Genomic DNA, 9,961 nt, shown 5'->3' with positions numbered 1-9,961 from the left:
ATTAAATATTAAATAAATAATATTAAAATTAAATATTAAAGGTACAAAAATAAATAAATAAATAAAATAAAAGAAGCAGACCTGAACAGGGCTATTTCTTTTTACAGTCTCTTCTAACAGCAGCTCTCTTTCAACAGCTCATTTACTGCCCATGTGGGACTCTACAGTGAAATCTGCTCAGCCATGGATCTAAAATACTTCCCTTCACACTAATCCTCAACAATCCTTGCTGTTCTCTGGCAGCCAGGCTGGCTTCTCTCTTGATTGCCCACATCAATAAATCATAGATTATCTATGCTTGAATTTGGTGAAGATTCTGGTTAATGATGCATGAGATAGAAGAGGACTCGGCTGATGAGTTGTGCTGCTCAGTAAAAACTGCTTTGAAGAGGGAAAAACAGCCAAGATGGATTTTTGCCATTAAAAACCCACTTGTCTGGTCTCGTGCATGGATAGGAGCAGATGCACTGATTAAAGTCACGATGGATTTGTGGAGTCTCACACACCAGAAAAGGAAATCGGAAGTGGAAGAAGAATCTGGGATGTGTTTGCTGCCAATAGACACAAGGAGCAGCTGCAGGAGTGCTGGAGAATGGAGAGGGAGATGATGCCCTCAGCCAGGAGAGCTCAGCAGTGCCCAGAGGGGCAGCCTGTGCTCCCAGGCCTCTCACCACCCACCTTTTCTCTTTATCTTAGCACCATCTAGAGGGACGTGTCTGCACACCCGGGAGGAGAACACCCACACACGGGGTGTGGAGCCTGGGGAAGCCAAAGCTCAGAGCAGCAGTGCAGCCCTCCAGGCACCTTCACAAGGTTCAGCCATCCCCCCTGTCCTGCTGAGCTCATCTGGAACTGGAACAATGGGTCCTCCAGAGGGACTGGAGGTTGGGAGGTTCATGGGGGTGTGTCACAGACATCTTTTATGGAAAATCCTTTCCTTGGGATTTTTCCTCCTGAGAAGCTGAGAGGCCTCAGGAACAAAATGCAAACAATGGTTATCTGCTGCTGTGGAATGCAACAGGTGCATCTGGGATTGGGCTCATGTGGTTGTTTCTAATTCATGGCCAATCACAGCCCAACTGGCTCAGACTCTCTGTCCCAGCCACAAGCCTTTGTTATCATTCTTTCTTTTTCTATTCTTAGCTAGCCTTCTGAGGAAATCCTTTCTTCTATTCTTTTAGTATAGTTTTAATATAATATATATCATAAAATAATAAATCAAACCTTCTGAAACATGGAGTCAACATTCTCATCTCTTCCCTCATCCTCAGACCCCTGTGAATATGGTCACAGGGGTGGTCTGGAGGGTCTTGCTCAGGGTTTGGGGGTTTCTCCTTGATATTTTGAACACCTACAGATCTTGCATCACATACAGATCTTGCAGGTTTCAGCAGAGGCCACATCTGGAGTGCTGTGTCCACTTGGGCTCCTCAGCAGGGTCAGGGAGCTCCTGGAACGGGACCAGCAGAGGCTGCAGAGAGGAGGAAGGGCCTGGAGTATCTCCATGCCCAGGAAAGGCTGAGGGAGCTGGGGCTGCTCAGCCTGGAGAGGAGCCCCAGCTGATAGGGGCCCTCAGCCCTGGCTGTCCCTGGGTGTCCCTGTTCATCCCTGTCTGTCCCTGTGTCCCCCTATCTGTCCCTGTCTGTCCTGTTTGTCCCTGTGTGTCCCAGTCTGTCCCCACGTCTCCCTGTCCATCCCTATGTATCCCTGTCCATCCCTGGCTGTCCCAGTCTGTCCCTGTCTGTCTGTCCCTGTGTCTGTCCCTGTGTGCAGAGGTCAGAGCAGCCCCAGGCTCTGCTCCAGGCCCAGCAATGGCCCCAGAGCCACGGGCAGGGCCTGAGCTCAGCAATTCCCCTGCCCAGGAGGCAGAGCTGCTGCCCTGGGCAGTGCCCAGCCCTGAGCAGAGCCCAGGGAGGCTCTGGGGTCTCCCTGACTGGGAATATTCCATTCCTGCACTCCAGCCCCATCTCCAACCAGCCTCACACAGGAGCAGTAGGAATTGGGGGGATGACAGGCTGTTTGCAGCACATGGATTCATGTGACAACTCATTTTTTAGGGATGCTTGCACATCTGGAGTAGAATCAAGAGGCTGAGGAGTCTCTTTGTCAGTAAAATTGTGGTTTCACATCAGCACTGGGAGAACTGCTCTGCTTTTTCCAAAATCCTGGAGCTCTGGGTGCTGCCCCACAGAAACTATGGGCTTGAGCACCCTGACACAAACCACCAAGTGCAAGGCTGAGGAAACCAAAGTCCAACCAGCCCAGATCAGTGTGTTCTTGGTGCAGAGATAGGAAGGGAAGCACTTTGCCCTGGCCAGAGGGCGAAGCAAGAGCTTTCAGAATTCATCTGGCTGGGATTAACGAGCAGAGAGAAGCACAAACAGCAGCAAGGATGCACAAAAGCTGCATTTCTTCAGTAGCTGGCTTTAGTCAGGACTGAATCAGTGCTCTGGAGGTGGAATGGGGTAAAGACCCTGGAAAAACCAAGGACAATCCTCTGCCTATATTTTGCCTGTTAGGGATTGTCACCTGATACCCATTGTATGATACCCCTCATACAATGGGTATCAGGGGTTTGAAGGTCTGACATGGGGACAGAAGGACAGTGGAAGAGGGGTTGAAACTGGATGATCTTTAACATCCCTTCCAAGCCAAACCATCCTGCAATCCTAAAGCTGTCCCTGCAGTGTTGAGAGCAGCAGCAGAGGAGAGGGAAGGTTCCTTTCCTCACCCCTGCCCCACACAAGCTCAGTGCCCACTGCAGGGACCATCTCCAGCTCAGTTTGGGATCACAGCACAAGGTTCACCTCCCATACCCCAAACCCAGCTCCTCCAATGGCCACAAAGCAACACCAGCAACCCCTCCAGGCATGGCCAGGTCACCTTTCATTTTCCCTCACCCAAACCCTGGAGCAGCTGCTCTGAGCCAGCTCTGAGTGCTTTCTCCTTCCTGGGAGGGGCAGGACGTGGGCTCTTTCTCCAGGCAGCACTGACAGAACCAGAGGACACAGTCTCCAGCTGCACCAAGGGAAATAAAGATTGGATATTAGGAAAAAGTTTTTCACAGAAAGGGTGATAAAGTTCTGGAATGGCTGCCCAGGGAGGTGGTGGGAGTCACCATCCCTGGATGTGTTTAAAACAAGACTGTGTTAAAAACGGGACCAGACTCCCAATACTAAAGTGATTTCAGTGTTTATTATAAGAAAAAGAAAGGCCTAAAGCAAGAGGGCCTGGGCTGAGCAGGAGTGTTCCCGTCGAGGATGGAGCAGCGCCAGGGCTGGGGCTCTCAGCAGCGATGGCCCTGGTGGAGCAGCACAGATTCAGTGGGTCAGGAGCTCCTTTTTATCCTGTTTTTTGTCCCTCTGGATTGGTTTCTGTTTGGATCCTTCATTTGCATGAAGGCTGAAGGTGCTCGATTGGCCATTACAGTTCTGTCCAGGCTGGCTCGTGGTGCAATTTACTGAGCTGTGCTATGGTACCTTGAGTATCAGATTTCTTATAACTACCCTTTAACCCCTTTCACAGTACAATAACCAAACTAACAGTACAGGGACAGTAACAGTATTGTCCCTTCCAGAACCTTTCCCCTTGGTTAATCCTAAATCCCTCTCTTTTCTCCATGCTTGTCATTTGCAGATGTAAAACCAGAGCTACCAGCAACCCCTGAACTTAACGATCTAACAACTATTTTACAACAGTTTCTAACCTATTTTTAACAACTGGATGTGGCACTGGGTGCCATGGTTTAGATGAGGGGTTGGGGCTGGGTTGGACTCGATGGTCTTAGAGGTCTCTTCCACCCCAATGATTTTGTGAACTCTGTGAATTCCCAGTAAGAGGAATGGTGGATTTGTCTTTCCAAACAAGCTGTGGGGCTGCTGGTAGATAAAACTAGCACTAGGAGATAGAAGAAACAATGGGGAGGATTCCACTGATTGATGAATGGAAAAAGATATTTGCTTTTACAAATAAACTTTAGGTTTGCTGGTAAATGAAATTAGACATTGAGAGATGAAAGAAACAATGGGGAAGAAAAACCCCTAAATTCCATAAGAATTAAAAATTAAAAGGAGGGTTATACATTAGAGGGAAATCTCTGGTATCAGGTGTGTTGGGAAGTCTGTACCTCTCAAGCACCTCAGAAATGGGGAAAGAGAGAAGGGAAATGTGGCTGGGAAATTGGGATAAAAAGGAGGCTGTGTCCTCCAAAAATTTGAGAGACCGCAGGGGAATACCCCATGGCCTCTGCCTTGATTGGAATAAAGTCAAAGGACTCCTCTGTCTCCTTTTTGCACATAACCCTCTGGTGTTTGTGGATTGATTTTCCTGACACCGGGGAGGGATCGCGGGGCAGTGCCAGGCTGAGCCCTCCCTGCCCGGGCGTTCCGGGAGCAGCATCCGCGGGGCACGGAGCCAGGCAGGCAGGGAGCCAGGCAGGCAGGGAGGGAGGGGGGAAGGAGGAGGCCGAGCTGTTGAGTCAACGCTGCAGAGCAGCCTGCGAGGGCAGAGAGAGGCACAGCTGCAAAGGACAGATCTGCTGAGCCACGGGGAAATGGTTTGAGTAATAATCAACGGTAAGGAAACCTCTGCTTTGGGGAGAGAGCTGACAGGGGAAATACTCCGCATATTGCACGGCCTGGGCTGGTGCTGGAGGGATTTGGAACACAGCCAGGACAGCAGGCACAGAAATAAGTCCCGTTTATCCCGGGAAATCCAGGCCCTCCTTATCCCCGGAAATCCAGTTCCTCCCTCCCTCCCTGCGCTGGGGTCCTGGGCTGGCTGGGGAGGCTGCTTTGGGGGGATGCTGATTCCCAGTGCCACAAAGGTGTCCCCTGTCCCCTCAGCCTGCCGCTATGTGGCCGGGAAGATGAGGAGCCTGTGCAGCCGGGAGCCCCGGGAGCCACCGCCCTGCCCGGCACAGGCAGCGCCCCAAAGGCAGCACCGGGGTAAGTGTGGGCTCTTTGGGGACAGGGACATGTCCCAAAGGCAGCACCGGGGTGAGTGTGGGCTCCTGGGGACAGGGACATGTCCCAAAGGCAGCACCGGGGTGAGTGTGGGCTCTTTGGGGACAGGGACATGTCCCAAAGGCAGCACCGGGGTGAGTGTGGGCTCTCTGGGGACAGGGACATGTCCCAAAGGCAGCACCGGGGTGAGTGTGGGCTCTTTGGGGACAGGGACATGTCCCAAAGGCAGCACCGGGGTGAGTGTGGGCTCCTGGGGACAGGGACATGTCCCAAAGGCAGCACCGGGGTAACTGTGGGCTCTTTGGGGACAGGGACATGTCCCAAAGGCATCACCGGGGTGAGTGTGGGCTCCTGGGGACAGGGACATGTCCCAAAGGCAGCACCGGGGTAACTGTGGGCTCTTTGGGGACAGGGACATGTCCCAAAGGCATCACCGTGGTAAGTGTGGGCTCCTGGGGACAGGGACATGTCCCAAAGGCAGCACCGGGTAAGTGTGGGCTCTTTGGGGACAGGGACATCCACATGTCCCAAAGCCACTGCTAGAGTAAGTGTGGGCTCATAGGGACAGGGACATCCACATGTCCCAAAGCACCAGCATCAGGCTAAGGGGGACTCATGGGGACATCCACATGTCCCAAAGCCACCACCAAAGTGTGGGCTCTTTGGGGACAGGGACATCCACATGTCCCAAAGCCAGCACTAGGGTAGGTGCAGGCTCTTTGGGGACAGGGACATCCACACACCTCATCCCAAACCTGCTGGGACAGGTGGGCAGGGCTCGCCTGGGCTCAGCCAGGGGTGAGGGTACCTCCACACTGCCCATCTGTGCTCCCAGGACCAAGCTGAAAAAGTTTCTGTTCTCCCCTGCTTTGTTTCTCCTGGCTGGTTGTGTTGTTAAATGTCATTGCAGCCCCTGGCAGAGGAGCAAACAGCAGCCTTTGGAAAAGGGGACAGACGGGCTGTGGGGTGGGATTAGGGGGACAAGCGGATGTCACCTGCTCCCACAGAGCTCTGTGTCCCTGGGACACTGTTTGTAACCCAGAACCTGCCAAACTCGGCACCATACACCAAGCTGGCAACGAGAGACCCCTGTCCTTGCTCCCAATCTTCCCTCCCTGGCCCATTTAAAGCCACATCCAAACCACAGTGGCTTTGCAGATAAAGCACAGCCCCAGTTTGACATGGTGGGTACAGCAAGGACTACCCTGGCTCCTCTCCCTGGCCCTTTTAAAGCCCATATCTGAACCACAATGGCTTTGCAGATAAAGCACAGCCCCAGTTTGGCACAGTGGGTACAGCAAGGACCATCCAGTCTTCCCTCTCTGGCCCATTTAAAGCAAACATCTGAAGCACAGTGGCTTTGCAGATAAAGCCCTGCCCCAGTTTGGCACAGTGGATACAGCAAGGACCATCCAGTCTTCCTTCCCTGGCCCATTTAAAGCCCATATCTGAACCACAATGGTTTTGCAGATAAAGCACAGCCCCAGTTTGGCACAGTGGGTACAGCAAGGACCATCCAGTCTTCCTTCCCTGGCCCTTTTAAAGCAAACATCTGAACCACAATGGCTCTGCAGATAAAGCACAGCCCCAGTTTCACATGGTGGATACAGCAAAACCATCCTGGCTCCTCTCCCTGCCCCAGCCAAGGCATGGGAAGCTCTCCAGCATCACCTGACTGCACTGCTCAGGTGCCAAACTCGCTGTGAAAGTGAACTCAGCTCTGAGCAGCAGGCAGAGGGCTCTCAGCACGGCAGGGGTGTGCCCCACCCGTACTGGTTGCTCTGGTTTGGCTGAGTCACTCCTGAGCAAACATTCCCAGGCAGCTGCCCCAGGGTCACCTCCTGCCTCTGCCAGGAGCTTGGAGCTGTCCCTGGAGACTCCAGGGAAGGCTCAGGGCTGAGCTATTCCCTTCCCACTGCCCCATGAGCTGTGTGGGAGGGGAGGACAGGGAATTGTGTGCACAGGGGGTCCTAAAACATGGCCAGAATTTCACCTGCCCCTAAAGTACCAGCTGGCTCCTGATCAGGGAAGGGAAAGGGGATGTGTCCCTTCCCTGCTGCCTTGATTAAGGGTGTGTGAAGGAGAAGCAGAAGGAAGGAGCAGCTGCCATCCTGCAGTGGGAGCCAGGAATTTGCAGAGGTTCCAGGAAGATCAGGGAAGATCAATGATACATCACTTGCATGTATCAGGGAGAGGAATCAAACTCCTCCTTTGAGCAAAGCTGTTCAACTCCTTTCTGCAGTTAATTGCTGGGTGTTTAATTGCAATCAGGATAGCTGAGGTTTTCAGAGGACCTTACTGTCCCTTCCAGAACCTTTCCCCTTGGCTAATCCCAAATCCCTCTCTTTTCTCCTTGTTTTTCATTTGCAGATGTAAAACCAGAGCTACCAGCACCCCCTGAAGCACCAGCCTCACTCCCCAGCAACACCAAACCCATCCAGTGCAGGTCCTGACAATAAATCCCTCATGGTCCTCCCATGAAGGCCATCAGATCCCTTCCCATTGATTTTTGCTGGATATCCTGTATCCCAGGGATTGGAAAATATCAGCAAATCCCTGCTGGATCTGCTCTCAGCACAGAAGCACATTGATAGAAAATGTCCTGATCAGAGTCTCATGACCAGAATTTTCCAGTTGGCAGGGGGAAAAAAAGAAGATTCCCAATGTGTATCAGAAGATCCCCAACGTGTATCAGAAAATTCCCAATGTGTATCAGAAGATTCCCAGTGTGTGTCAGAAGATTCCCAGTGTGTGTCAGAAGATTCCCAATGCATATCAGGAGATTCCCAAAGTGTATCAGAAGATTCCCAAAGATTCCCATGGCCACAGATGCTCCTGGCACCTGTGGCCATGGAGCACCAGGGGAAGAGCAGGAGCCATTGCATCCTAGCAGGAAAATCGATTTTTATACTGTGAAACCAAATTATGCTGCCAGTGATGTTGGTACCAATTCAGACAATTTCCAAATCAGTTGCTGGGATGGAATAAGGAGTTTTGGAGCTCGGGTGTGTGGGAATCCCTCTCCCCATGCCTGTGCAGCACCCCCAGAGCAGAGGCTGCAGGGATGTGCCCCCAACCCTGCCCTGCCACAGAGCAATGACAGCAGAGCCCCAAACCCCACAGCTGTGGAGGGGACCCTGCCTGACCCCTCCTGTGGCAGCTGGCACAGTAAAGGTGGATGAAATCAGCTGGCTGGGAGTGTGGGGCTTTTTCTCCTGGAATGAGTTTGGTGTCACTGCAGTGCTTGGGATCCTGCACTGGCAGCAAGGGGGACAAGGGGATCACATTGGGGGGGCACTGATAAGGGGATTATCTGTGTTCGGGGGGTCACTGATAGGGGATGGTGTATTGGGGGCGTCACTGATAAGGGGATCCTTTGTGGGGGGGGGGGTCACTAATAAGGGGATCCTTTGTTGGGGTGGGTCACTGATAAGGGACTGATAAGGGGATCCTTTGTTGTGGGGGGGTCACTGATAAGGGGTTCCTTTGTAGGGGGGGTCACTGATAAGGGGATCCTGTGTTGTGAGGCGGGGGTCGCTGATAAGGGACTGATAAGGGGATCCTTTGTGGAGGTGTCACTGATAAGGGGATCCTTTGTTGGAGTGGCTCACTGATAACCCTTTGTTGGGGGTCACTGATAAGGAGATCCTTTGTGGGGGTCACTTATAAGAGGATCCTTTGTTGGGAGGTCACTGCTGAGAGGATTTTTGGGGGGTTCACTGATAAGAGGATCATGTGGAGGGCTCACTGATAAGGGGAGACTTTGTTGGAGGTCACTGATAAGGGGATGGTGTTTGGGGGGGGTCACTGATAAGGGGATCCTTTTCTGGGGGGGGTCACTGATAAGGGGATGGTGTCTTGGGGGGGTCACTGCTAAGGGGATGGTGTGTTGGGGGGGTCTCTGATCAGAGATCCTTTGTTGGGGTGGGTCACTGATAAGGGGATCCTTTGTGGACATCACTGATAAGGTGATCATGTGTTAGGGGCTGGCTGCTGAGGGGATGGTGCTGGGGCCTCAGCAGGGGGAGATGGATCTCATGTCACCATTCCTGCTGACAGAAACAACAGGAGAAGGAGCAGAGTCATCCTGCACCATGGCAAGTGCCAAGTCCTGGTGCTCCAGGGCTCAGCCTCCTGCTGCCACCCCAGCAAACCTCTGGCCTTTGCTGGTACGGGGTTCTGTGAGGGGGGATGGTTGCTGGCAGGGGGGTTTGGACACAAACGAGTTCCAGGCCATCCCTGGATTGTTCCTGACCCCTGGGGCAGCTCCTCCTCACTGAGCTGCTGGGCAGGAGCTCTCCAAGCTGGGCAGGAGCTCTCCAAGGTGAGCAGCTTTCCTGTGTCTTTATTATTAGAGTCCTCCTTGTTCATCCAGGACAAGGAATTAGAGCTCCCTTCTCTGCCCCACAGCTCCTCCACACTGGAGTGTGGGGACAGCTCTGTTTTGGGGTTTTCCAGCCCCCTCTGGCCCAGCTCTGGTGGGTGTGGAGCACTGTGGAGACAACAGTCTGGTCAGTGAGAGAGAAAGCCAGAGAAGCTTTCCCATGAATTGGTCTGGGAAGTTTTAGGGAGGCAGAGAAAAAGAAAGGTAAACAAATGGCAAACCATCTGCAGGTGGTGTTTTCAACAAGTTGTTTTCCTCCCAAGATGTTTTACCAAAGGGTGTCTTCTTAATTAGCCTATCATGAAATGCATTGATTAAATGGCCAATCAGGTCCCCCTGTATCCAACCAGGGTATAAAAGAAGGGGTTCCAATAAAGTCAGGGCTTCTGGCCTCTCAGCCTTCTGACCTGGGGTCTGTTGTATCAGGACACGAAATGAATGACACACATGCTGAAACTTCTATGGTAAAAAGAAGAAGGTTTATTTCTCGACTTTGATATAGATAGAATTTCAAAAGTGACCCTGGATTGGAGGATGAAGTTGTTACTTCTCTAACAACACTGGTTAAACTAACAGTCTATCAAACTTCTCCTTTGCTAGAAAAGAATACCAA

General features: G+C 52.2%; 1 long non-coding RNA gene across 1 annotated transcript; it reads left to right on the top strand.

Annotated features, from left to right (window-relative positions):
- Window positions 1–4,433: 4,433 nt before the first annotated feature.
- On the top strand, window positions 4,434–8,151 carry LOC129128932 (uncharacterized). Its single transcript, XR_008535352.2, has 3 exons — window positions 4,434–4,574; window positions 4,845–4,946; window positions 7,335–8,151. It is a non-coding gene; the product is annotated as an uncharacterized LOC129128932 (long non-coding RNA).
- Window positions 8,152–9,961: the final 1,810 nt, after the last annotated feature.

This window comes from Agelaius phoeniceus, chromosome 21 (genome assembly GCF_051311805.1).
Source record: "Agelaius phoeniceus isolate bAgePho1 chromosome 21, bAgePho1.hap1, whole genome shotgun sequence".
Taxonomy (NCBI): domain Eukaryota; kingdom Metazoa; phylum Chordata; class Aves; order Passeriformes; family Icteridae; genus Agelaius; species Agelaius phoeniceus.
Note: the sequence above shows the minus strand (reverse complement) of the source record. Positions and strands in the feature narration are given on the sequence as shown.